This window comes from Ambystoma mexicanum, chromosome 10, assembly GCF_040938575.1.
Source record: "Ambystoma mexicanum isolate Mex_15411 chromosome 10, UKY_AmexF1_1, whole genome shotgun sequence".
Taxonomy (NCBI): Eukaryota; Metazoa; Chordata; class Amphibia; order Caudata; family Ambystomatidae; genus Ambystoma; species Ambystoma mexicanum.
The window spans coordinates 733,627,689-733,655,209 of NC_090932.1; the positions used below are offsets into that span (position 1 = coordinate 733,627,689).

The following is a 27,521-nucleotide window of genomic DNA, read 5'->3' on the forward strand; positions in this document are numbered from 1 at the left end:
AATCGAACTTCTTACAGAAAAAGGGCAAAAATCATAGATCAGCTCACAGAGCAAAACACAAGGTCTCCCAACACTTGAACGTGCAGTAAAAATCTGAAGATGGCTACCGGGTTGGGGGGAGGAGGGAGGAGGGGGCAGGGGCTTGTCTAGAGTTGGCTGGGGGCAGTATGACCCAGAGCTCAGTGATTGGTTTGGAGGAGAAATACAGTTTGTACGTGAAAGTCAAACTTTTTTCTTTTACTGAGGATTCCACGCCGGATGACTGGGAATATTCATGAGCAGGTGAATCCATGCCATTCCCCATGCTGGAGAATATGATCAGCTCAGATTCCTACCATTCAGTCTTTTTTCGGCACCCAGGGTTTTGGTGGTGGCTCTACTCAGGAGAAGGGGCATTCGTATCTTTCCCCTACCTGGACGACAGTCTCATCCAAGCTCACTCCCCAGACAAGGCATTGGGAAATGTGTTTGGCACGTGCTGTCTGTTGAACAGCTTGGGCCTTTTCCTAAGCTTCAAAACTCAGGTTTCACCATCCTAGACCATCAGATTTATCGGGAGGTCTTGAACACTCGCTTGGGCAGGGCAGGGCACCAGAGTGGTGAACATCTCATATGGTATAAATCCTGCAATTCCAGTGTCAAATTCTTGCCTCGGCCTTGCTGGGTCACGTGGCCTCCTGCATTCTGGTGGTCCCGTAGGCCGAATGGCACATGAGGTTTCTTCAGGACCTCCTCAGTTGCCAGTGGTCTCAATTTCGGGGGCACATGTCAGACGCTCTTCAGGGGTCTAGTTTCAAGACCTTGCATGGTGTTTTGTGCAAGACCTGTTGAAGAGTATGTTTCAACAAAATTGGCATCAGGTGGTGCTCACCTGTTGGATATGACATTGAGCGGACTGTGGTCTCGCTCTCTGTAACATCAACCTGGACTTGAGGGCCAAAAGGTTGGCCATGGTTACTTTCCTCCAATCTGTACAGGGCAAAATTGTGTTGCTCCTGACTAACACTGTTGCTATGCACTACCTCAATAAATGAGAGCTTTGCAAGAAGATCTGGTAGAAATATTTTCCAGTTGGACTCTCAAGTAGACCTCACCTCTGTGTCTAATGAGAGCAGGAAGTGAGTTAGTCTGCTGCAGGGAATTTCCTTAGCAGTAAGTGAACATTCAACCTTCACTATGCATTCCAATTGATTTGTGTCGCTCAAGTGGTTCTCAAGAGATTGCACCTGCTTGGGTCGATGTTGATTTAATCATCCTGGACTGGGCTCTATAAATCCGCCCCTTCTTGGTACCTCCCGAGGAGAGTGGATCTACTCTCCCAGTTGGGGGGGGGGACCTCCATCCAAACCTCAGCAATCTGAACCTTCATGATTGGCGACTGAGGTATAAGGAGAGGGACTTGCTGAATGTGCTCTCTATTATAGACCCGCCATTAAGTCTGTTTATGCCTGCTGGCAGGCATACCTCTCTGCCGAGGACCCCTGTGCAAAGCTCTTTCACAATTCCCACTGCTGCAATTTTTACAGGGATTGTGCAATCATTTTCCACCATGCCAGTTTGTGGTTCCGGTGTGATATTTAAAATGTGTTGACATTCCTTATGGGTGCTACATTTTAGCCCCTACACATTAATGTTCTTAGGTTGCTCACTCTTAAGATGACTGAACGTGAGACTCTTTTCCTTCCCAAGTTGGTCTCTAATTTTCATCTCTTAGAAGAACCATTTTCAGTGTTTTTCCTCCACCCCACCCTTCCAAAGCAGCAGATCGATTCCATCAGCTGCACCATGGTGCAGGCTCTCAGCTACTACTTCTTTTGGAGGCAGGACGTTAGGAAGAATTTGCAGCTTTATGTTGGTTATCCTGGTGCACGTGCTGGCAGGGCTGTGACCGAACAGATCTTGTCAGGTGGGTCGTTCTCTGCATAAATGCTGCGATCATACTGGGAAGGATATGGCTGAAAGTCTCAGGGCTTATTCTACTTGAGGTCTAGCGACTACCCACCTACCCTGCCAGATAGGGCGGGAGGGAATCCTTGGCTTGTCACATGCTGGTGGCTGAGGTGGGATTCAAAACCTCCCTCACAAGTTGCCTGGACTATGTAAACAACTATATCAACTCATAAAAAGGATGCTGCTGACCAGACTCCACAAGTTCATATGGTAAGACCTCCAGCAGGAGAATTGTAGCTGGATTGATTTAGAATTGTCATACTGTGCAAACCACACCCAAAGGTATCAAAAAAACATGGATCCGTCATTTCTCAAGATTGTATCAAGCCCCTGTGGCTAAGGAAATGGGAGAAGGGGTGTCTTTTTCCCCAAAGGATTTTAGTATCAACAGTTAATCTCGATTTTGACCTCAAAGAAATATTATCGGCTTTGAGGAAACTAGTATTATGTCACTGTCCATGTCCAGACGTTATGAGAGTTTACATTTTTGGAATCTGGAACAGTTATGGGGCCTGTTATTTTTTGATATAATGACATTAAACTATTATCCTACTTACATTTAAAAAAAGGCATACAGAGTAATCATGGGTCATATAGACAATATCTTTGCTTAATTCACAATTTAAAATATTTGGCAGGGCAACATAACATTAATTAGAATTGTGGGTTGAGAATACCAACTTTGTCAACAATTCATCTAGGAAACAACTAACGGGGTTAAACATATTTATACTTGTTAGTTTCAAATTCTCTGTTCATCTAAAAAAAGAATAGTAGTATTTTTGGCCTCCTCCTTTGATAACCAACGTCTTGATTAGTCGTCATGTTAACAAGGCAGATGTACGGTCTGGAGCTAATGTTAAATACACATCACACTTTAATATGAAGACTTGTGTTAGGCAAGGATCCGTTTTAGCTCCTTCGCTTTTTAATAGATTAATGGCTTACATGAGGAACTGGTAAAAATTTAAAACAGATGTACCATATACGAGTCCATGCATACACAGATTACACTGCCCTAACAGCTGACTCCACAACGCTGGTTAGATGGGTTCATTACTTTCATGGGGAGGTTAGATTTGAAAATAAATGCCTTGAAATCGGTCACGCTATGCTGTAGATTACACTTCGAATGGATTGTGTCCTCCAACATATTCCACATCTTTGACATGTAGTGTCCACAGCTGTGTACCGGTGATTCAGAATATCAGTCAAGTCATCCTGAACAAAAGCCTCAGCAGGAGTTGACCAACCAAGATTTTCCCTTACTCTAGCCATCAGTCTCCTGTAGGAAGACTCAGCATGAGGCTCAGGCCTGCCAAATTCCACTTCAGGAGAAGTGTCTAGCCCACTAGCATCATGAAGAGATTGCCTTACCTCTTCCAATAGACTATCCCCTGAAAAGACAGGAGCTACATCAGGCTGAACAGGGTCAAAATCTACCCCTGACCTCTCCTCCTCCTCATAGAGGTCATCCAGAAGGAAGTAAAAGTCCTGTCTCGGGACTGCCGAGGGTCTGGAGTCCTTAACAGGCCTTACAGACTTGGAAGTAGCCTTCCTTGGCGGATCCACCATACTAGGGACCGCTGATGGCAAATTCCGGCCAAAGGGCCCTGAAGGCGTTCATGGCTTTGGCGTCAACAATAGTGCCGACGGCTGGTACGAAGGCAAAGCTTTGACATCCAAATCCGACGGACACGGTGCCGACAGAGTCGCCGCCGACATTGAGCCCTTAGCAGGTTTCTGCGGTTTCGCTGGGGACGAGGACCGAGACCTGGAAGCACGTCTCTTGCGACCATCCTGAGCCTTGTCCGAACGGGACCTCGAAGGTTTCAGATGAGGATTGCGCCGAGGACCTGGGCCCGAAGGCGCACAAGCCACGGATCGAGACCCTTCCTTGCCAGCTTCATCAGAAGGCGCGGACGGAACTGTGCCCAGCAACTGGAAAATCGGCAACATCTGCTCCCTGAAGGCAGCCCATTCATACGGAGTCGAGGACTTTGTTAGATAAGCCACTTTCCTCGCGGCTCCATCCTCCGAAGAGGACGGTGAAGGCGACCGGTGACAGCGCTTCCTAGAATGCTGAGACGAGGAGGACGAATGGTGGGAACCACTCTGGGACAGACACCCCCAGGACTCCTTCCGACGCGGAGAGTCGCCCCTCAACTAGTCAGTGGACACTCCCTTGGACTTAGATTTACGGGACGGACTTGTTTTAGAACCCCTACCTAACCTGAAGCTTTCCCTTACACTCCCGCAAGGCCTTAGCAGTCAGCGGTGTCGTGACTCACCCAAGCACCACAAACCGATGCGATGCTGGTTGGTAATGGACATCTTAGACTTGCAGTCCCGGCAAGTCTTGAAGCCAGACCGTGGAGTCGGATGGGTCGAAGAAGACATTCACGAGGAATACACGAGGCGCGCCGAGTCTCCGAAGCAAACACGTTTGCAGAAAAAAACAGAACTGGGGCTACGGGCGCCGTGCGTCCTATTTATAACATCCGGTGACGTCGCCCTCGACAGAGGCCTTCGAGGGACATCGACCCGACACCATCGACGCAGGACGCCCTCTGCTGAAAAAGTTTCCGAAGTACACAGCGGCGGACATTACATGTCAAAGATGTTGGAGTAACATCCAATTGAAAGAACGTTACCAGTTGGTAAGTAACTTTTTCTTTTTTCCCCAAAAAACACTGCAACTCCACAAGTGCATACTTATTCTGTGACTAGATTTTGTGAAAAACATTGCTGAGAATAAACGAGACAAGTTTATCCAGAAATTAATCTGTGTACTTCCAAGCAAACTAATGCTGCCTTAATCAAGTATTATTACTCATCAAGGGACAACTATGAATGACAGAAACCTGCTGACAACCAGATTTACTTGTTAGAATAAGGATGTATACTCATGCTTGTGTGCCAATTACTACGGCACAATTGTATCTTTTACATCTAAGCGCAACCACCCCAAAATGGAAGGGCAATCTCAAGAAATTAAATGTCTTGCTTCATCAGAGTATTTGATACATTCATTTTACCTCTATTTTGTAATTTAGGTTTTATTTAATGTCACCCTGCATTAGATTACTTCTTAACAGCGGATACACTGGTAATCTGCAGGGCGCTTTGTTCTCACCTTTGCTGAGCATTAAACGCATAAGAATACTTTATCTGCTATGTAACATTCTGAAATCTGGTACTGTTTTTGATGATACCATGAACTCGTCTTCCAATCCTTCTCTTTCTTGCTAAGATTGAAACCATTAGATCCTCAGTGTTATTCAGTGGAGCGGCAATATTTACAAACTTTGGATTCACTAGACTCTCCCTCTTGTGCTTAGTCCTCAGCTACCCCTTCTTTTTAACCCATTTCTGAAGGTGTTGCGTCTAGGATTTCTGACTTATCTCACTGATGCTCTTATTCTCTACCTGCCTCTTTGGTTAAGAACATTGTGCCTGCCTGTGCGCCACTTCTTACTTAAACAAGCCACTGTTCTTTCTCTTCTTTAAAAAACGTCTTGATGCCTCAGATCCTTCTAATTTGCGTTCAGTTTTTTTCTTCCATATTTATCCAAATGTTTGGAATGACTTGTTCATGAACAATCTTTTTCTTATCTTAACCTTCACAACTTACTCCCATCTGTTTACAACTCGTTTGTGCCAGTCATCAAACTTTCTTCTCTATACATTCTGCTATATTTCAGTGCCACATTCGTTACTGTAGATCATCCTATTTTGCTTGAGACTTTCCTGTTTCTCTTTTGAGTACTGTTCTAAAATGATTTTCTGCCTATCTCTCTAATTGCTCTTTGTTTCTTGGAAGGCCTCTACCTACTGTTCCTTTCCGGTGTTACTCAGGGCTCAGTTCCTGGTCCAGTATTTACTCTTTATACCACTGTCTTCTGTAATTTCAAGCTTTGGGTTTCAGGTCCTTCTTAAAGCTGACGACACAAGTCTTCTGTCCTGTCTTATTTTTAATGATTCTATTAATCACCTGCTCTCTTCTTACCTTTCTACAATGTCTTCATCCTTGTTCCCAACTTCCTCTAATATTCTCTATTGTTTTCCCACCACTATATCTTCCTAGGTCTTCTCAAGCGCGTAAAATGGGGATCATTTTACATTTTTCTTTCCAATCCAAATCACATCTGTGGTTCACTCTTGCCATTTCCACCTTTTTAAAGTCAACAAAATTCATCAATTGCTTTAATTTTCTCCTACTAAAACATTACTCAAAACCCTGGTTGTTCCTAGTTTGTATTACTTCTGTTCACTTCTACACTGGGCTCCCAATTTACATAGTTCAAGTTCGATTTTGCACTCGGCTGTTAGGAATCTTTTGTTTACCCCCAGTGCTCCAGATAAGATTTGGAGCATTTTATTTTTTAAAGTTTGGAGTAAAATGATTTTTAGGGAGTAAAATAAGTCCAGTTCCCAATGGGAGTATTTTATAAGCGAGTAAAATGTTTTAACTGGAAACCTGATTTAAAAAAAAATAATTCTTTGTGCCTAGTTATTCATGCAAGTTAAATGATACAGGTTTACTTCTTCCGATCAAGCAGCAATTATAATAGTTTCTTCCTGTGGTACTAGGTGCACTACTGGTCCAAACATATCCATGGAGCTGTGTGGGTGAAAACAGGGGTGCAAGGTTCTTTGTATGTGTCTGCTGCTTGTTGGGCCTATTTTTTGGGAGCATGTGCTTATTGTTATGGAGTAAAAGCAGCCAATACACCCCTTATCTGTAGGGCTGGTTTACCCCCTTCAGCACATCTCATCTTGCCCGTCTTAACTGGTTGCCTGTTCATCAGCACTGCAAATTCAATATTCTGTCTAGTGTTCAAATGCATGCACTTGTCCCAGCTTATATTCGCTCCTTGAGCTCTCTAGCAGCCTGCTTGTTCTGCTTCTCAATTTCTTCTCTCATGACTCATCCACCTTTTGCTGATTCTCACATTCATTCTTTCCAGCTCCTTGCCCCTTAACTTGGGAATTCTATCCCTCTTAATATTCGTTCCTGTCCCTCTTTCTCAGTTTAAAAGAACAGTTTAAGATTCATTTATTACAGATTTCTGCTTGATTCTGTTATTGGAACCAGGTCTTTGATCCATACTCACGGATTGTTATTTATTTATTGTACCATTTTCATTTCATCAAGTGCTGCAATGTAAGGACAGGAAATAAATACAACTCTTTACTGTATTGAAGCATATGACTTATACCAATGCTGTGATTATATATTTATGTTTAATGGACATTGCTTTCCGAAATAAACTTCGAATGAATGGAAAAGAAACAGGCCACATTGGAGGTTCTGGCAAAATTAGATTTAAGGATTTTCAGGCGGCGGAGAATTTTTCTAGTAATTTGATTGCCACCTAGAATTTAAAACATCTTGGCTAAACAAGAAGTCAAGTACAACCACCTTTTAGGCCAGACAGCCATTTTTAAATTGAATTCTAGCATTCAAGGAAAACTAATGAAGTTCGTCTGAATTTACTTTTGCAAACCACCAGTGTAGCCGCAGAACAAATGGGATGATTGGAGGGGGACAAACAGCGCAGACACCAAAAATAACAGTGTTACTGCTCTCAATATTAATGTTGGTAGCACAGTAAAAGGAATGAGAATGCTTCTGATAAGTGCTATTTGAAAATTAGCAGCTTGAGATTTCTTGATGGCTTTTTTTCTTTTTTGATGTTTAAATTGACCATGAAAGATGTCAAGATTTGACCAACACAGCCAGTTTGAAAAGTCCACCATAAAGAGGCTTGTATCGGCAACCAAGCATGAAGAATTTATTTGGAATGGGAAAATAATACTAAGTTTTTAAAAGGATTGAATTGGCATGGGACATCTAGGACTATGTCCTCTAAACATTGCTTGAAGGAAAAGAGGTCCGCTTGAGAAGACCCCTTCATGCAAAGCCGATTATCGTCAGCCTATTCATCGAATATTTATGGAGAATATCACCCAAACGTTGAGTCTAATGCAAAAGATACATCCAATAAACTAGCAAATCTGCATTGCTGGAATCCAAGATCATTGAGTCATCAAGAAAGGGCAGAGTCACTGATTCGATGTTGCAGTGGCAACGGAAGACAATTGATAACTGCGTCGATTAGAAGATGGTGCTTTATATATGGTTGGATAGCTGGTGGGTGACAACCATTTCTGGAATTTTCCAAATAATAGTTTGATAATTATTCCAGACATTGGGGTCCAAGTTAGATCCTCTCCCCCCCGCAAACAATGGGGGTAAGGAACAAGTTACTTACCTGTAACTGTTGTTCTCCAGCATGGGTCTGGCATGGATTCACATGCTCATGAATATTCCCCGTCGTCAGGCTGGGAATCCTCGGTAAAGAAAAAACCAGTATCAGTTTCTGATCCGTCTTTCGTAGTAGTAACCAATCACTGGTCTCTGTGTCATACTGACCACAGCCAATGACTGCCCTCTACCTAAGCACCGCCTCTGGCAGCCATCTTCAGATTTGGTAGCACGTGAAGTGGCAGTATGACCAAGTGAAGAGCCGCAGAGGGGTAGGCGGGAGGGTTCGCATGTGAATCCATGCCAGACCCATGCTGGAGAACAACAGTTACAGGTAAGTAACTTGTTCCTTCTCCAGCATGGGGTCTGGCATGGATTCACATGCTCATGAATAAAGAATACATAGCAGTACACACATGCACAACCACGGGAGGTGGCAAAGGCTCAACATTAAGCATCACATCAAACTCAACATTAAGCATCTTACCTCCTCACCAGGCTCACCTCAGGTGAACAGGTTGCGCAGCACTGATTGGCCGACCCTGGACTCCTCCCTGGAATCCCGATCGACGCAGTAGAATTTCGTGAAGGTGTGCGTCGACCTCCACATAGCAGCCCTACATATGTCCAGCAGGGGCACACCAGAAAGGAACGCCGTGGTAGCTGCGATCGCTCTGGTGGAATGGGCTCTCGGACGGCCAGGCAGCGGTCGGTTTGCCAACCGGTGACAGTACATGATACAGCCGGAGAGCCATCTGGAAATGGAAGCCTTCGAGAGAGCCTTCCCCTGATTGACAGGTCCAAAGTTCACAAAGAGTTGTGACGTCTTCCGAAAACACTTCGTGCGGTCCACGTAGAACTTCAGCGCTCTAGCCACATCCAGCGAGTGCAAAGTCCTCTCAGCCGGCGACGAAGGCGACGGGAAGAACACAGGCAACACCAAGGGTTCGTTGAGATGGAAGTCCGACGGTACCTTGGGCATGAAGGAGGGGTGCATCCTGAGCACTACCCTCGTGTCGTGAAAAGTCAAGTACGGGGCCTTGCAGGAAAGGGCCTGGATCTCTCCCACCCGTCGTGCGGAGGTGATGGCCACAAGAAACGCCGTTTTCCACGACAGAAACTTCAACGGGGCCGAGTGCAGAGGCTCGAACGGAGGTCCCATGAGCTTGGTCAGCACCACGTTGAGCTCCCACGCCGGGGCCGGAGCCTTCACCGGCAGGAACGATCTGAACAGTCCCTTCATGAACTCTTTCACCAGACGATGAGACCACAAGGACGTCCGCCCCGTGGTTCTGGTGTATCGGGAGATCGCAGCAAGATGAATCTTGATGGACGCGTGTGCCAGCCCAGCTTTGGCCAGCGTCAGCAGGTACGGCAGTACCTGGGGAGCCGTAATCCGTAGAGGGTTAATCTTCTGTGCGTGGCACCAGACAAAGAACCTCTTCCATTTGTGTCCGTAGCATTTAAGAGTCGAGGACGCCCTGGCCTTTGCAAGAACCTCTCTGCAGTCGGCCGGTATGTCGTATCCTCCAAACTCTAGCGCTGCAGGAGCCAGGCCTGCAAGTTCAGCGATTTCGGATCGTGGTGGAGGATGGCGCCTCCTTCCCTGGAGAGTAGATCCGCGTCCACCGGCAGCTTGATTGGCGGGGACGTTGACAAGTCCAGAAGGTCCGGGAACCATAGCTGCCTCGGCCACGCAGGTGCGACGAGGATCATCCTGCACCGTGACCTCTTGAGCTGGTTGACGAGCCGGATTAGCAGTGGCAAAGGAGGGAACGCGTAGAGGAACAGGCCCTCCCAGGGGAACGAGAAAGCATCGCCCATGCTCCTCGCCTGGGGAAACCTGCTGGCGAACCTCCGGCACTTGGAGTTCGTCGCCGTCGCGAACAGGTCGATCTGGGGTGTGCCCCACCGTCGGAAGAGGCGATCCACTAGATCCTGCCGTAGTTCCCACTCGTGGCACAAGCGCAGCTCCCTGCTGAGTGAGTCGGCGATGGTGTTTTTTATCTCTGCCAGATGAAACGGCACCAGAAACATCCTTTGGGCGACGGCCCAATGCCACAGGTCCTGCGCCTCCTTGGACAGTGCTGGGGACCTGGTTCCGCCCTGTTTCCTGATGTAAAACATGGTGGTGGTGTTGTCGGTGAAGATCCTCACCACCTTGCCCTTGAGGGACGGAAGGAAGGACCTGAGGTCCCAGAACACTGCACGGAGCTCCAGGACGTTGATATGGAGGGACTTCTCCGTCGGGAGCCAAAGGCCTCTCGCGTGCAGATTTTCGGTGTGCGCTCCCCACCCTTCCAGGGAGGCATCCGTGGTCACTGTCTCCTGATGGTCGGGGGTCTGGAAGTCCATGCCCGCCGTCAGATGCGCGCGGGTGCCCCACCACCGGACCGCTCGGCGGAAACTCTCGTCGAGTGTGATCCTCTCCTCGAAGCCGCCCGTCGTTTGGATCCAGCGCGCGTCCAGGAACTCCTGCAACGGGCGCATCCGGAGCCTGCACATGGGAATGAGGTAGATGCAAGAAGACATCATTCCGAGGAGGGACTTGATGGACCTCACCTTGGCCGCGTCGGAAGCCAACATCCGCTGTACCTTGCCCAGGATGGACCTGGTCCTTTCCTCCGAAGGGGAGGCCAGAAGGGACACTGTGTCGAGCTTCGCTCCCAGAAACAGTGCGTTTTGCGCGGGTACCAGGTGGGACTTGGCGTAGTTCACGGAGAATCCCAGGTCCGTGAGAAGTTGGACGGTCCTTGCCGTGTGCTCCACAGCGAGCTCCCTCGTCTTGGCTCGGATGAGCCAGTCGTCCAGGTAGGGGTAGACGTGGATCCCCTCGCGGCGCAGCTGCGCCGCCACCGGTGCAAGGCACTTGGTGAATACCCTGGGTGCCGACCGTAGTCCGAAGGGGAGGGCTTTGAACTGGTAGTGACGCCCTTGGACCACAAACCTGAGGAATTTTCGGTGCCCCTTTAGGATGGGAATATGGAAGTAGGCATCCTCCAAATCCAACGACGACAGGAAGTCTCCTTCCTCCAGCTGACCCAGGACGTGCTGGAGGGTGACCATCTGGAACTTCTGCGCCTTGATGAATTTGTTCAGAACTCGCAGGTCTAGGATGGGGCGCCATCCTCCCGTCTTCTTCTTCACGAGGAAGTATCTCGAGTAAACTCCGGAGACCCGAAGCCTCTTTGGGACGAGTTCGATGGCGCCCTTCCTGAGCATCGCCCTTACCTCCAGGAGAAGCTGAGGGACGTGAAGCTCTTTCCTGGCCACGGGGGGGGACGCGCGGGCACCTTCTTTGAAACTCGAGCGCGTGGCCCCGGGCTAAGGCGTCCAGCACCCAACGGTCGGTGGAGATGGACTCCCACACGCTGACGAAGCTCGCCAGCCGGCCTCCCACCGGGGTGCATCGGTGGGGGCCCGACCCCACGGTCGGTTCAATCCTGTTTCGACGAGGCTTTGCCGCCTTGACCTCCTTGGCGACGACGGCGGGATCCGCCGGACTTGCCTCGTCCTCTGTAGGCCTCCTGAGACGACGAGCGGGCCGCTTGACGGTAGGTGGAGAAACTGCCGCCGGAACCTTTGGAGGCGCCCTTGCCTCCGCTGCTCCGAAAGGGCGTCTGTCGTTGCTGCAGAACCCCAAAGGCCCGGGCCGTCTGTGTCCGCTTTAATGGCCTGAAGGGAATCGTCCACTGTTTTCCCAAACAGGTTGTTCCCATCGAACGGCATGTCCAGGACTCTGGTCTGTACGTCTTGACGGAAGTCCGTAGCCTTGAGCCATCCACGCCGCCTAAGGCACACGCCGTTGCCCAACTGGCGAAACCCAGTGTCGGCGATGTCCGTCGCAATAGTGATGGCGTGGTCCGACGCCACCTCACCTTCCTGTAGGATCTCTAGGGCATCCGCCCTCTTGTCGTCCGGTAGGAAGTCCAGCAGGGGAGCCAGTTTGTACCATAGCTCCCTGTCGTAGCGGGCAACGATAGCCAAGGCGTTGGCCGCTTTAATCGTCGTCGCTGCAGACGAGATGACCCTGCGTCCCATAGTGTCCAATTTCTTTCCCTCGCCGTCCGGTGGGGAAGTCGATGTGGAGGCCGCACCCCCCCCGCTTTCTTCCTGGCCGCCGCGGAGACGACGGAGTCCGGGGTAGGCTGCGCCCGGAGGCACAGGCGGGCCGCGTCCGGGACCCGGTACTTCTTCTCGTACCGGTCTCTTCTAGCTGGCGTAGTGGAAGGGTTCTTGAGGAGGGCGAGGCCCTCATCCCAAATGTCGTCCAGTAGAGGCACCGCGAGGACCGTCTTCCTCTTGGCCTCGCGCCGTTGATAAAGGAATCCTTCCTTTTTCTTCTCCTCAGGGCAGAGTTGGAAAAGCTCGGATGCCCTGGCGATCATGGAGTGGAACGAACCAATCTCGTCGGGCGGAGAAGCCCTGGTGGGAGGTGACGACGGTAGATCCTCGTCGTATACCTCGTCGTCCGTACCCGTCGCTGCCGTGCCAGTCCCCGTATCATCCCCTCGGGTGGACGGGGAGGAGGGCTGGACGGTGCGCGACGGCTGAAAAGGAGGTGGAGGGTGAATCCTTCTTTTCTTGGGCGGGGGAATGCCAGAAGGTCCCGGTTCAGGCTCCCCCGACGGGAGAGGTTCCTCCGTCGGCAACGGTAGTCTCGTCCTTATCTCTGAGCATAAGGACTGTATAGCCAACAAAATGGCCGCCGAGTTGTCCTGCGGCGCTGGCAGAGGGGAATCCGACGGGCGATCAGGGGCCCCGTCGGCAACCTCGACGATGTCGTCGTCACCTGCGTCGGGATCCATCCCGACGGGCCGGTCTTCTTCCACGCCAAGGCCGTGGCTTAAGACCTCGATCAGCTCTTCCTCCGAGGTTGAAGCCGAATCTACGACGACGCCCTGCCCCCCCTTCTTCTTCCCCGCCGGGGATTTCACGGGGGTCCTATCGATGGGCACAAAAGAGGACTCCCTCTGAGGTGGCAGGGAGACTCTGAGCCCCGAGGTCGCCACCACTGGTGTAGCCTCCACAGGCTGAGCCAGGGTCGCCGCGACAGTATCGATAGAGGGCTTGGCCGGATGGATTAAGGCCTTCACCACCTTAGGTGCGCTCACCGCCTTATCCTTGAGGGGGGGGACACTGCCTCGCTCCCCCTCCGATGGGGCCTTCGAGCTCGACCGGGGCCTCTCCAGGAGCTTTGCTGGGTGCTCGCCCTTCCTCTTACCCGACCCAGAGCGTTGGCTCGTGGTTGATGGTGCCGGGGAGGGTGCGCCCTGCCTGGCGCCCGTAGAGCCCGACCGTTCGGCGCTCCCGGTGCCAGCGGACTCGCGGTGCTTGGCCTTGTGTTGGACCCCCGTTGCCGGGGCGTCCTCAAAGGTCTTAGAAGACCGCTCGGATTTCTTCCTCTTCTTCTCGCCTGACGGGCTCTTCCCTTCCAGCCAGTTGGCGAGACGTTGATGGCGGTCCTTCATGGTCCGCTCCGACATATTGCCGCAAAACGCACAGTCCTTCTCCACGTGCGTCTTGTCCTCATGTAAGCAGTAGAGACAAAAGGAGTGCTTGTCCTCCTTAAAGACGTTCTGCAGCTGGCATCCAGGGCAGACCCTGAACAGCTTTCCGGGCGTCGAGCTTCCCTTCTCCTGGGCCATGTTCGGGCCTGAGAAGCTTCTGGAGTCCTCCAAAGCGTAGCTCGACGAAATCTTCACCCTTGAGGGGCGCAGACGAATCCGACACGGGTCCCCGTTGATCGGATAGAGAGTCGGTGGAGCTTGAGGCTCTTTTGACCGAAGAAACGAAGTTTTTGAGCAAAAAACGTGAAAAAATAGCACTAACGCTCGAGAGCAATAGCACAAGGATCCCAACACATGAACGTGCGGTAAAAATCTGAAGATGGCTGCCAGAGGCGGTGCTTAGGTAGAGGGCAGTCATTGGCTGTGGTCAGTATGACGCAGAGACCAGTGATTGGTTACTACTACGAAAGGCAGATCAGAAACGAAACTGATACTGGTTTTTTCTTTACCGAGGATTCCCAGCCTGACGACGGGGAATATTCATGAGCATGTGAATCCATGCCAGACCCCATGCTGGAGAAAATTGTATGGAGGAGTTAATAGTCGAACTTGGGGCATAAGTGAGGCGGTATAAAGATTTAGTGTCATCCCTAATGAAGGAACCTTTTGTCGGCCATTGAAAATGCTCTGGTACCACTGATGCCCCTACAAGGAGCTGCAAACATTGGTGCATGACGAGGCACTTTCCCCTCCAGTGTTAGACACTGGATTGCCAAGGCAAGAGTCCTAAAGCTATTCATACCACTTTTCTATGGGATATAGACAGATTTATATGGGCGTTGAAAATACTGGTTCCTCTTGTTCTTCATTAAGGGCACATAAGTCTGCGTCTCAATTCGTGAGTGACCCAACACAATAGGGTTTAAGTTACAGTGTGCCCCTCCCAACCAGGTAACAGGGTTTGTGGAAGAATTGCCACATGTTAGAACATTATTGCTAGCCATCCCTTGGATTACAGGATTCCATAGAGCACATGCCCAGCATAACGAAAAATTACTTTTACACATTTTACAGGTCAAATAAGACGAATTGTAGCGTAGCTAGTCTCTTTAAGTAACAAGGCTCACTGTGAATGTGTCCACCTCCATCCATAGGCATAGAAAAGCAGACTATTTTGACCTAACAACTTCAGTGGGCATCTGCATGCGTACCGAGGACATTTGACGGGACATGTTAAAAGAAAAGCATTTGGCAGATAATGTAGCACAATCACAGAGAGTGGTTGCTGCATTAAGTGATTTGCCCCAGATCAACCATTTGTTCAAGTAAGGAAGCGGAAATTAGTATCCAGATATTCTATCAGTTTAGTGTGCTCACTTCCCTATGACTAAGCAGGATCATCTTTGTTGCAACTGAGAAATCTTTCAGAGATCCATAGTTGCTGGAACTCTGTTTCTTTAGAGAGGGCCTTGAAGATCTATGAAAGTATGGATCATAACAAAAACATCTTCTAATACATGTATGTTCACTTTATTAAAAAGGACAACTGAAATTGTGAACTTTATTTTACACCGAACATCTAAAGTACCAAAAACAATTATCCTCCCTTTTTTTTAAAATCAATCCAGTCTTCCTCCCATACCCACCCCATATAAATGTTTCCTTGTGGAGCGTTTGCTATTTTGTACTTCCAAAACCCTAGCAGTCAATTCTAAAGAATCTGTTGTAGGTAGTTGTGATAGTCTATCCAAATCTCCGGGCTTGAGGCCCAAATGACGCCTACCTCTCAGAGCATAACATCCAGGGGAGCACTGAAGACTCTTGCCATCTATTAAAATAAAGGGGAGAGGGAGTTGGAGGATTGTATTGGATCCCTGCTTCTGGTCACCTCACCTCCTTGTGATAACACTCATCTTGGGTCAATGAGATACATGCCTTGAGTAGTCCTTCTCACTCCTACATATGTGGAGTTACAAAATATAATGATACATCCAATGAGCAATCCTATCCCCTTTTTTAGACTTAACTAGAGATTCCCAGTACATTTGCTACACAAATCCCACTCTCTAAGATAATCCTATCTGCTCATCCCCCACCACTTAGCGGTTTACTGTTTGTTGCCAAGTTTGTTTTCCCCTAAATTAAGTAGAATTCACTTACACCACAAAGTCTTCAACTGTGCTGTAGGGGTAGGTTTGGGTTTTCTGTCGCTGTTTAGCGACACACCACAGTACACCTTGTGTCTAGGTCCAATGCTGAAGTTGTGCAAGTAGTTTGTCAAGCCAAATATTTGGCTAGCCCAGACGGAAATTGTTCCCAGGTTCATCTCCCAAGCCTGATAACTTTAGCAAGGATCCCCAAGGTCCAAGCCCATTACATCCCCACCACAAAATACATTACTAACATTGTAGCTCACCCCACAATGTAAAGACTAGAATTTCAGCCAGCTGTGTACATAGACTGGTTATGTTAAAGGTTCTTATACTGTGCACAGTCACCACCTGCGTAGTTCCATGGCGCTCTCGCGGATCTGTAAATCAAGAGGGTAAGGGGGTAAACAGTTAGTAGGACTGGGCAGGAGAAAAGAGCAAGAGCACTGATGAACTTGTCAGTTTCAGTTTGGTTTACAGTTTGCTGCGCGTAGGTGTGTTTTTTAGTCGTTAGCCATTATGTGCTGTTGTGCAAGGCTATGTGTGCTTTGTTTCATTGTTGTGGTGAAATGAAGTGCATGCAGTATGTTTTGCTGCAGAGGTATGTGGTTGTGTTTAATTCAGCATTTGAGGTGTATGCAGAAGGGTGAGTTTTTTATTAGGATTATTGGTGGTACCCTATCCTACCCACTCAAAGGACTGCCTGTGGCAAATATCCCTTTACCTGTCATACCTTGCTGTGTATTATAATTACCATTCCAATGTTGTGTGTAGTGGTGTGAGTCCTCATCAGCGCTAGTCAGTGGCGGCATCCGCTATACCCCCAATGTTCAGACAAATTGCAGTCTACATCCAGCTGTGTGTTTCATGGGGTGTGGTTCACTAGTCTTTCTGATTTGAAGAGCCAGGTTTTTAGATGTTTTCTGAATTTTAGATGACCAAGTTTAACAGCCAGGCAAGAGAATGTGGTTCCACCCACTTTATTTCCTTGTGTATGGTTTATCAACCCTAGATGTTGATTTTCTTTTGTATGAATTCCACTCCTAGGCCGTAGATTGCTCTGTGTTATGCATATTGTTTTGAAGGCGATTCGTTTTTTGACTGGTAGCCAATGTAGCATCTTTAGCACTGGAGTGATGAGGTACATTTGTGAGAGTTTGAGAAGTCTGGCCGCCGAGTTCTGTGTAAGTTGCAGTTTCTTCAGTAAATCCGGCATTCCAATGTACAGGCTGGTGTCGTAGTCTATCCTAGACATGAGGGAGATGACGGACAGTGTTTTGTGCGTGAATGAGAGGAATGGTAGAATTTTTTTATGGTGTATAGATGGAAGAATTATTTCTTAATTATCACTTTCACTTGCAGTTCTAGGGTTAGCGTGTTGTGCATTAGGATTCCAAGGTTTTTGAGAACTTTGGATGGTGTCGCTGCTGTTCCCAGCTACGTGGTCCATGGAATGTACTGGCCTTGGATGTAATTATGATTTCTGTCTTGCCCGGGTTGATGAGGTTTAGTGTTCATCCATGATACGAGTTCTTTGAAGCAGTCCATACTCTGTCCCCTTTCCTCCATAATGTATTGGAGACCCTCGCTAGGGACAGGAAACTGACTGGTTTTCACAAGTATACATTGTCTTCCCCTTTAAATATAGATGTGCGTGTGGCTCTGGGAGCATGCGCTCTCCTGACTCTGCCCACCGGTGCTACTGTTCTGCGTCGACTGGAGCGGACCAATTTCACCAGTGCTCCTGGGTCAGTCCTCTGGCCTTCTAATTCCACACGCAATTTCCCGGCATATTTTTTCCTTTTCTTCCCATAGTCAATCTTCAGAGTTAAAAGTACTCTGTCCTCTGGTGCCATGCTTCTCCCCGGCACATGTCGACGGCGGTGGGATTCAGGTGTCTGGCCTACGAGGGTCCCTCGCTACATCAGATCCACACGCATTTTGCCTTGGTCTAGACCATAGCTGTTCGGCTTGCAATGTGCTCATCCCATGTTAGTTGAAGAACCTCTTGGCCAAGTGGATGGGGCGGTTCTCAAGATCGGCACACCACTGCAGAACCTCAAAGGGTAAGTCAGGAGGAAGACCAGGCCAAAAAGTAGGTGCCCCTGTTCTCCTCTGTAACCTGCAAGGGGGACTCCTTCCCTGGGAAGCATCTAAGCGGGAGGTGCCTTCCAGGTCCCAAGACCAGCAAGAGGACCAAGGCTCGAGGAGCTACGGGTCAACTTGCTGAGGGCTCCAAGGACCCTTGCGGTCCCACCGCTGAGGGTCCGCAAGACTTTATTACTGGGGATCTCCCCGAGGGGGCTCTGCTCTGCTACTGGACTCGATCCCAAGGCTGCGCCTGAATGCATTACCAGCACTACCGGTGCCATAGCCAATGGCACTCCCCTGCATCTCAGGTAGTTACCTGGGAGGTGAAGGTCCAAGCCTTCGCAATCCAGCGTGCAGGTGGAGACTGGTCCTGTATGGGATATAATGGCCGCCCGGCCAAACAAAAATGGCAGCGCGTCCAGTGCCTTCTCGTTCCAACACGCAGGCCTGGGAGCGTACGAAGGTGAGATTGGTCAACTCCAGTTATTTTTTAAAAATTTAGTTCATTTAGTTTATACAAACTTTTTGAAAAGAATTCCCATCCCCTACTTACACAGTGCTAGAGAGGAAAAGTAGAAACAAGATATCTCACATAATTCAGAAACACATAGACCTTCACACCTTTACAAATTTCCACCTCATACTTATTCATGGTGATCCAGCTTCTCAATTCTATATTGTCTGTAGACATACTTGTTTCTTCCATATGGGATACTATGGATAAACTTCCTCATTACCCCATACAGACTTTTCTGCTTCTCTAACACATCTTACTTCCAGATGATGGCCGCCTTACTTATTTCAAAGCTTTAACATAGTTTCCAGTTTTTGCAGAAAGTTTGTCAAGCCAAAGACATCTTTTTCTCTAGGGTTATAAAATTTCTGCATAGAGTGGCATATTGTTTGACTAAATCTCCTAAACGCAGGGATCTCATATCTTTCAGTCCAGCACAGTACAATATAAGATGTTTTAAAGTCTCGTGATGATTATTACAGAAGCGACAACTTAGTATCGCTGCCGATTTCCGATTACCACTTGGCTTACTCTTGTGTTGAATAAGTTAAGTCGAAATTTCAAGGGCACTTCCCGATGTCTAACGTTGACTGTTTTTGTCAGATATTGCTGTGGCCTTTTCCGATTTTTCCCTTCAATTGCCGCATCTTCCATAAGTTTATGGCGATTTCCATCGTCAACTGTTGAACACCAGTCTTGTTCCCATAGCTTTTTTTTTTTTTACATAATTCGGGTTGTTTTTCACTGTTTCCTGATCAGTGCCCAATTTAACTAGCCGATTTCCACATCCGGTTGCCCATTTTGTTCATAGGTTTCCGGGTTTCCTTTCAATGCGTCACGTAGAATCCTGAACTGTGGTGTGCAATCATCTATATTTTCCTGTATGTGTGGACAGCATGTTCCACAGCACTCGGGCGTTTATGGATATCAGATTGAGTTCATATTGCACAGACGCACTAGATATTCCCTTTTGTAGCTGCAGAACACATCTCCAATACTGATGTTCTAGTTGTGGCCATAGGTTTGCAGATACTCCTAATGCACTTTCAGCACCATAAATTAATGTTGGCACAACTTATTGATTATAATGAGCTAAGACGGGCAGCAGGGAGAATTTCCCAAACTTTTTGTTTTATTACTCCTTTGCATGCCAGTTGTTTGCATTTTTGTTTAGCATTCTCAGCCCAAGGGGCATCCAAGATACTTGGCCTTTTTTATACAACTCAGATTTTCATTATTCAGTCTCCATTTTGGCACATATTTTTTAATCTGTTGGTACGTGTGAGATCTTGAAGAATTATTACTTCGGATTTAGCAGGGTTAATTCTTAGTTTGTTTTTTTGCACATATCCTTCAAGAGCTGTTAACTTTCTTGTTAGTCTAATTGGCGTTAAATCAAGTAACGCAATATCGTCTGCATATAACATACAATTTACAGTCATCCCATTAATTTTAGATGGAAAAAAAGTTACAGCTTCTAGGGATTCTCCAATGTCGGACAGAAACAGGCCAAACAGGGTAGCTGCCAGCGGGCAGCCCTGCTTTACACCCTGGTGTGTTCTTATGGACTTACTGAGAGTTCCGCCAGAGTCTAGTCTGACCTTAATTTCAGTGTCCGTGTGCAGTTCTTCAATAGGATATAATAAGTTTTCAGGACATTTCCATTTCCTCATTTTATTCCAGAGCATTTCACGATCAATTGTGTCGAATGCACTGGACAGATCGACAAACGCTACATAGATTTTTCTATTTTGGCAAATTGCTTCCATCTTTAGGAAATTTAGAATTGTCAAGTTTAAGCCACATCAGATACCTTTAACAAATCCTGCTTGGTGAGGATCATATTGCTTTGAATCTTGAATCCATTTTAGGAATTGGACTTGGGAGCTGAGTTGCAAACATTTTCCCCACCACATCAAAGAGCGCTATGGGCCGGTAGTTTTTAGGGTCAGTACGCTTGCCTTTTTTGAAAAAATCTGTACAACAATAGCACTCCGCCAAGATGTGGGGATCTTTCGCTTCTGTAAGATCGATATAAACAAGGTGTAACAGAATTCCGCCCAAAGTTCTGGCTGTTGTTTTAGCAGTTGATTTGTTAGCCCGTCAGGCCCTGGGGCTCTTGATGTACTTAGTACAATGTTTCTGTAAATGTCTTCTTGGTCTATTTTAATTGACCATTCTGGTTCCGGAATTGATGGCATATCAGGATTTGTATTTTGTATTTATTTATTTATAATGTGCACCAAACCCAGGGGTAGCCAGGCGCAAAGGCAGCAAGAGGGTTGCAAAGCTTAGTTACATACAGTAGGGTGAGGTCCAGCTGTGGTTACAGTGCCGGACGTATCACACCAAATAGGAAGGGTAGGACATAAACATTGTAGGCTGTACTATATACATATTTACATTCAATGAGGTAAGGAGCCACATAGTAGTGGCGCATCTGGGCATCGGAAGTCATTATGAGTCGAGAGATTTGAGCCAGTAGACAGTCCTGGCTCTGAACTGGTGGTAGGGTAGGTCCTCCCTGCAGGTAGGAGGAAGGGAGTTCCAGAATTGCGCTGCTTTTACCTCCAGACCTTGTACGTTTGAACCTGGGCACCAGAAGAAGGTTGAATTGGCCGTTCTCGAGGGGCGAGAGAGGGTGGGTCTAGTAAATCTGGCGATGAGGTATTGAGGGGCTGCTTGGTGGAGGCATTTATGAATCAGAGATACCGATTTAAGGAATATCTTGTCCTTGGTGGATAGCCAGTTGACAGATCTTCTGGAAACTGAGATATGGGCTTTCTTCGGGATACTGAGGGCCGCTCTAAGGGCATTATTTTGGAGGATTTGGATTTTATTTGAGATATATTTGTTACAACCTACATATAGAGTGTTACAGTAGTCCAACTTTGACAGGATCAGCGCCCTGGCCAGGGTGGTACAGTTGGTGGGGGGAGAGAAAGTGTTTGGCTGCCCTAATGAGTTTGCAAGTGTAGGCGGTGGCGGAGGCCATTGCATTCACTTGTTTGTTGAAGGTGAGGGTGGAGTCTAGATAGAAGCCGAGGGTTTTAACCTCCTTAGCTACTTTGATCTTGTTGTCGTCAATTATGAACAATGAGTATTTGTGGCCCAGTTTGTTGAGGTAGTGTGTAGATCCTAGAATAAGGAGTTCCGTCTTGTCATCATTCAGGCATAGACCGTGTGAGGCCATCCATGCCTGGATGATGAGGTACACTTTATTAACGAAGGCCAAATCCTTATTGTAATCCCCCGACAACGGGATGAGGATCTGGGTATCATCGGCGTAATTAGTGTAGGTGATACCCAGATCGTCTAGATCATCGAAAAGGGGCTTCGTGAAAATGTTATAAAGTGTAGGGGAGACGCAAGATCCTTGAGGCACGCCGCAGGTGATAGGTGTAGGGTCGGCTGCTGCTGACAATGAGAAGACTCTCATCGTGCGGTTATTGAGGAAGGATTGGATCCAGTTGGTTGCTTCTTGAGAGAAGTGGGCAGCTTTTTGTAGGTGGTTGCACAAGATCTCATGGTCGACCAGATCGAAGGCCGCAGAGAGATCGAGGAGTAACAATAGTGCTGTCTTGCCCTGGTCTCTCAGCTCGTCTATCTGTGCCTTGAGATCTATAAGTGCAGTTTCGGTTCCATGCTGTGGCCTGAAACCCGATTGTCGGACGCCTAGGAGATGGAAGTGCTCAAGGTAATGTTGGATCTGGTGGTATGCTGATTTGTCGATGATTTTAAGAAGGAACGGTACTGTGGTGATGGGGCGGTAGTTAGTTGGAGTGGATGGGTCTAAGTTTGTTTTTTTAAGCAGAGGGAGGACCCAGGACTGTTTTAAGTTATTAGGTACGGTGCCTGATGTGAAAGACGCATTTATTAGTTTGGTAATAAATGGTGCGAGATCATGGGCTGCATCCTTAATCAGTTGAGCGGGGCATAGGTCTCCGTGGCAATTTGAAGGTTTGAGGGTGAGAATAGTATTTTCTACCTCTTTGGTGGATACTTTATGGAAGTTAAAGGTGGGGTTGTGCGCTGGGGGGGATGATTGAGTCGGGTGAGCCTTTTTATGGGAGGCGGTACTCGGCTTAGTAGAGGAGAGCAGAGTTTCTTTTTTAATGCTTATTTTAGTCTTAAGGGAGGAGATTTTGTTCGCTAGGGCATTTTGTATGCCCGTGCACCAGTTTTTATCTTTGATACATGAGTCGGGCACTAGCCAGTCCAGGGTTCTCCTTTTGATATTGGTGGGCTCAGTGATCTTCTGGGTGAAGCCCAGTTCCTCTAGGGTGTTATTGATTGTACTGGCATTGGCGTCTGCGGGGGTCGCTAAATCCTAGTTAAAGTCTCCTAGTAAGATGCGTTGTGAGGAATTTTTAAGATTGTTTGATAGGATGTCTATGAGGTCTTCTTCAAATGACCCTAAGGGGCCCGGCGGTCGGTAGATAAGGTGAATGGAGATGGATTGGGTATTAGATAGTGTTAACTTGGCGGTTAGAGATTCACAGGAAGGAACATTAGTGGGTGATTCGATTGTAATAGGGAATTTAGTTTTGGCTATGATGGCAAGACCTCCGCCTCTAGAGGTGGTACGATCAAGTCTTAATAGCGTGTAGTCATCTGGTACCGCTAGCATAATTGCAGGGCCTGCCGTCGGGTGGAGCCAAGATTCGGTGACTGCTAAGAAGTCCAAGTCTTCGTTGTGTAGCAAGTCGGCAATGTCTGAAGCATGGGCTACCATGGAGCGGGCATTTATTAGTGCACCCTTAGTCCCGAGATCTACTGGGTATAGGGGTGGTGGCGCAGATTCGTGCATACTTTTCTGGTCACGGATGGGCTCACGGTGGAGTCTACTGTTCAGTTGAAGAGGGTGTAGGGATGGAGTCCTTGTCACCTTATTGTGGGCTAGTTTAGATAGAGGGTCATGGAGCCTTGAGACCCTGGCACGTAATCTAAAGTTCCTCATGAGAACAGGGCAAGGTGTGGAGGTCATTTCAGTTGATGTGTATGGGTTATATGCGGGCTCAAGTGCTGGTAAATTGGGTAGCATGGTTAGGTATTGGCTGTTCAAGATGTGCAGTATTGATCTCAGTAACACTGTGTAAAGCGCATGGAGATACATTGTGATATTGGGCAAGATAAGGCTAGTACAGTGTAGTTGTTATCCAGTAGCGTAAGGTCTAGTCTAATGGGTCACTTAAATTCGATTTTTTCAATCGAGGCACAAAGGCATAGGTCACTAGCAGGGTGCATAGGCAAAGGGTCACCTAAATTCGATTTTAGCAATCAAGGCACAAAAGCATAGGTCACTAGCAGTCAAGGCACAAAAGCATAGATCACTAGCAGGGTGCATAGGCAAAGGGTCACCTAGATTCGATTTTAGCAATCAAGGCACAAAAGCATAGGTCACTAGCAGGGTGCATAGGCAAAAGGGTCACCTAGATTCGATTTTAGCAATCAAGGCACAAAAGCAGAGGTCACTAGCAGGGTGCATAGGCAAAAGGGTCACCTAGATTCGATTTTAGCAATCAAGGCACAAAAGCATAGGTCACTAGCAGTCAAGGCACAAAAGCATATATAACTTAGAGGGTGCATAGGCAAAAGGGTCACCTAGGTTCAATTTTAGCAATCAAGGCACAAAAGCATAGGTCACTAGCAGGGTGCATAGGCAAAAGGGTCATCAGAAACAAAATTAGGCAATACCTATGTGCTAAGGCTAGTAGCAATTGGGGGCGATCAGACTCAAGTTCAAGTTGTGAGGCGCAACAGAGTTCGGCTATACAGTTATCCTAATGTTAGCGTCAGATGTGGGCCTAATAGGTAATGGACAGTGCAACATATACAGGCATAGTCCAAGTGTCATTACATGGTGATTATTAGTAGGCAGAGCAGTAGTTAGTTAGCGGGGCTGGAATGCATTCAGTAGGACAAGCATTTCAGGTTATCAATGAGAGCTGGTTTTAGACATAGCGCCAACAGCAACTGACTTTGAATGGTAGATGCAATATTACAAGAGTTGCGGGTCAGGTCAATGATTAATGTCATTGTTGTAAAATATTGCTGCCTAGTGTCTTACCCATAATTCTTCTAGTACCATGTTTTTTTATGATAGCCCCTTGAGGTGTCGAGACTTTATTTAGATCAACCAGTTTTTATAGGTTTGTTTTAATTGTTTTTCCCTGCTTTTACTATTTACGTCTGGCTTGTTTTTTAGCATTCTTAGTGCTTTGTTCAGCTTTTTTTTTCTTTAAGTCACTGTAACTTTATAAAGTCCGGCCTTGCCCTCGCGGTTTGCCTCTCTCGGTAGGTCTCTAGGAAGGTAGTATATTCGATTTTCTCCGCTTCCGATTTTTCCTCCAATGATTTTAACAGGGATTTAACGTAAGCCGTAGCCGATTATGGCCAGGTCCCACCACTAAGTCTCTACTTGCGATGACAGTTGTTCCTTTAATTTGTTGTGCCTTCAAGTACATTTTTAGTACACAGTGAACACTTGACTCCATTTCGATAATTTTTAAAAGCGTGACCTCACATCTTAATCTTTCGTTTACAAACATGGAATCGATGGTTGATCTTAGTAGATTCCTTCGCCAATTGGATTGCGCTGGAATATCTCCAGTGGTTTCCTATTCAGCATTTTTAGATTCCATGCTTTCATTTCGAGCATCCAAGATACAGCCGCTTGGTCACCATGAGTTTTCTTATCATCATGGCAGTTTCCGATCTTATTTTGCAGGCAATTTATATTAAGGTCTCCACATATCAGAATATTGGCCTCCTTTTCATTGGTCTTGATGTTGCAAATAATTTCCGAAATGGACTCAAAGTTTTCAAGTTGGATTGCAGCATGTTGCCAGTAAATATTTACCAGCATCAGTAAATTCTCTGCTTTCAGTGATGTTGTCCGGAGTTTGACCTTAGTGACTTGTATGTACAGTGACATTAATAGAGGATAGAATGCGTACACCACTTTTAATTTTGGTGAGGGTAAGCATCCCAGACATGAGACGTCCTTTGTTCCCTTTGATTGCTCTTCATTGACCACGTCTCTTCCCGACATAGTAGGTCTATATCCTCTAATTCTTTTGGTGCGTCTTCAGAAAGATGCATATGTCCTTGTGTATTCCAAGGGGTAATGCATATTTTTCCCAGATCGTTGGTCTTTAAGCATTAGCTGTCTTTTGGCATATTGAGGGATTTGGTAACCCAGGTCCAATCATGATCCTCACTTGAGGGTGAGGAATTCTTCCGAGTTATGGTGTCTGCTTTACCAATCGTGATTCTAATCAGATCTTTTTCCAGCGCTGGTTTGTCACCATTAATTTGTCTCTTAGGAGAGGCAATTTTACATTTATGACTACTTTCTTCAGCTCGATTTAAAGATCCATTACATGTTGCAGATTTAAGTTCTGGTGATAAGGCACCTTTCACAAGCTGTTCCAGCTCCTTTGGTTTCCAGATTTCATTTATGTCGAACCCTAAGGTGTTCAGGATGGTGCCAATATTCAGCAGAGAATCACAAATGATTTTTGAAGCTATGTGCAATATTACACAATCATTTTCTTTATTTTTTTTCCATCTTCAAATTCTACGACTTGAATGTCCTCTGAAACCAGTTCTTGGTTGCGGAATATGATGTAATAACATCATCAAATTTTTCCTATTTAGTATGAGACCATCCTTTTCTTTCTCTATTCGCAAGAGATATTTCCCCAATTTTTTATCACTTCGGACTTGGCGGCAAGGAGCTTTGCTGGATGCTACGTTGATCTTTGCATTTGTCTGTTTTATCTCAGTCGTTGATTGGTAAAAGTCAAAGTGTATCTTTTGTTTAAGCGATGGGCATCTTGTCTGTTGTTGAAGATTGGACTCAGATATTTTAGTTTTAATGTTCCAGGTCTCTGCTCCACTATTAGGAATCGCTTTGATTAAGCCAACGTCTTTTAGAGCCATTTTTGCCTCTAGAGCAAGAAATTCTTGCTCATATTTTCGCAGGTCCAGGTTACCAGATGTTATCTTCGGATCATGGTTTTCCCGGTTCTTAACGGCTGCAATTTACGCTCTTTTGGCCTCTAGCTTAATAAATTTAACAGGATGCTCCACTACTAAGTGTGCAATGTTACCATCCTGATTTCTTGGTTCCATAATAACACATCTTCGATGGGATGTAGGTTCCTCGCCTGCCAGACGCTGAATTTTTATATTTGGGATATCACATGAAGGAGGATGCTTAAGAGTTTCCTCGCCTGTAGTCGGCTTCTTTTCTTTCAGGGACGGACCGAGATCTATGCTTATAGGTGCACTTGCAGACGAAGACTCAGCATTCAGTGCAGTATCAGGGATCTCGGTCCAGCCACTTTTGTCACCTTCCGAGTTTTCAAAAGTCGAGAGGTCAAGAAGATGTTCTGGGGAGCCATCATCCTCTATTATAGTGCATTTTTCTACTTCATTACCATTTTTTTATTCAACAATTACGGATCTCATTTGGCTGCAGGGACCAGCATTTACTTTGTCTCCACATATTTTATTGGAGGTTGTGGTAATGCTGAAGCCTTTAATATTCCTTAGAAATGATCGCACACTTGATCTTTGAGATTTTCTTTTTCTCATATGATTTTTTTCTCAGCCATTGTATGTTCTGAGAGATTATTTTTTGTAATATGCTTTTTTCCGGTATAAAATTGGATCTTCTGAGATCATTTTTTGTAATCTCTGCTTTTTTCCGGTTGAAAATTGGAAACACTTCTTTTGAAGTTGACACAACTTTCTCACTCGAATAAACTTCTACACCTGGTTCATCAGTGACAAAGGTTATGTTACATTGACCCTGTCTCTCCAGAGCACCTTTAGGATCAAGCAGATTTGCAGAGGGTGCAGCTAGGCTCTCCATAGCTACTCCAGAGGAGGATGTATCTCTGGCACATCCAGACAATTCTGAAACTGAATCTCTGGCACATCCAGAGGGATCTAAGGGCAGTTGATGGAGATTCCGTTTCCCATTTCTTATCACAATCTGTAATGCACTCTCTGTTCTTGCGGGA

General features: G+C 46.8%; 1 protein-coding gene across 2 annotated transcripts in view; it reads left to right on the top strand.

Annotated features, from left to right (window-relative positions):
• Positions 1 to 27,521, top strand: part of RNF13 (ring finger protein 13) — a 1,183,896-nt gene that overhangs the window by 1,127,518 nt on the left and 28,857 nt on the right. The window lies entirely within an intron of this gene.